At 44.2% G+C, this 1,417-nt stretch overlaps 1 protein-coding gene across 1 annotated transcript in view; it reads left to right on the top strand.

Moving 5' to 3' along the window:
- Positions 1–209, top strand: part of LOC137992842 (ADP-ribosylation factor-like protein 15) — an 8,525-nt gene extending 8,316 nt beyond the window's left edge. Inside the window, exon 6 of the mRNA XM_068838379.1 lies at positions 1–209. This exon is cut by the window's left edge and continues 780 nt beyond it. The gene's annotated coding sequence lies outside the window, so the exon portion shown is untranslated.
- The last annotated feature ends 1,208 nt before the right edge of the window (positions 210–1,417 follow it).

Below are 1,417 nucleotides of genomic sequence, written 5' to 3'. Positions count from 1 at the left end.
TGAGTTTTACGTAAGTTCTTGTATGTTTTGAGAGTCCAAATCATTCCGTATCCTTTAGAGCTTTCCGAAAAGAAGAGTAACAGTCGGAAAGTGATTCAGTTAGGGTACCTACTCAGGCAGAGCTGTGTCAGTTATGTCCAAAGGGTATGAAAAGAGTTTTATTTGAAACTAATTAGTTTGCTAATAAAGGCAAGGCATCGTTGATAAAAGTTTCCATTTCAACAAGCGCGAACTTTTCCTGCCTCACGCCTGCACCGCGAAAACTTGTCTTGGAAAGGAGAGCTGTGTGCAAAGGCACGTTGCAATCGCAACGTTGTTGAGTTCATTTACTCACCTGGGCCCAGTTCCTCAAAAGCCGATTAACGCTAATCAAAGATTAAAAATTAACCAAGCAGTTTATTTCTCTACTCCCGAATGCTGTTCAACGCAGATTTTCGGCAGAACTTTACATGAGAAGACGTCAATCTTTAAAAAAAAAAAGGGGCAAAAGAAACTTTCACCAAAAAGTTGAAAACGTGAAACAAAAGTTTACGCTAATCCTGGATTAAGTTAATCGGCTTTCGAGGAACCGGGCCCTGGCCTCGGTTGTTCAAGAGGTGGATAATGCTATCCACCGGATAAATCACTATCCAGCGGATAAACACTAACAAAAGCGATTGAGTTATCCAGTGGATAGTGATTTATCCAGTGGATAGCGCTATCCACCCTTCAAACAACCGGGGCCTGGTTGCGTATTAGGGGTTGTCACACCAGCGTCTTGAGACGGGAAATAACATTGGATTGGCCAATAAGGCCGCCGCGCGAATAAGGCCCATGCCGCGCATGTCACAAGATCTATATCGGTGAAACTGGTAGGCACTTGGGTGACAGATTTAGGGAACATCTGCGCTCCACGAGGTTACCAGTTTCCGACCTTCCTGTTGAAAGCCATTTTGCTTCCCCGGGGCACACAACTCAGGACATGCTTCAGGGATGTTTCAAGGATGCCACAGACAGACGCAGTTTTGAGTCCAGGATGATTTCCAGACACCGCACCCTAAACTGGCCGTGGCTTATATAAGACGCGAACGGGTCCAATGATGACGTAATTTATTTTGATGCCTCGTTTATTATTAAAGTAAAGTCTTACATGTAATCCAGTATCGATCCAGTAATGTCGCAAACAAACACTGGTTGTGTGCTGCAGAACTTACAATGGCTGAAGTGGCGAAATTATCAAGTTGCTCAGCAATTTCAATATTACTACAAGTAATGAGAAGCTGTTTCTCTTCCGGGGCACTCCACATTTGCTTCTTTGCTGAATCCTTTTCTTTAGTAATACGTGATTCGTTCGCGCGCGCCATTTTCCTCAGGCGAATGGACGGGCGCAAAATGGAAGTCTGGGCTGTAATAACAAAACAAGTGCTTGAGCTGCAGT

Source organism: Montipora foliosa, chromosome 2 (genome assembly GCF_036669935.1).
Source record: "Montipora foliosa isolate CH-2021 chromosome 2, ASM3666993v2, whole genome shotgun sequence".
NCBI lineage: Eukaryota > Metazoa > Cnidaria > Anthozoa > Scleractinia > Acroporidae > Montipora > Montipora foliosa.
The sequence above is the reverse complement of the archived record's forward strand: the minus strand, read 5'-3'. Positions and strand labels throughout refer to the sequence as shown.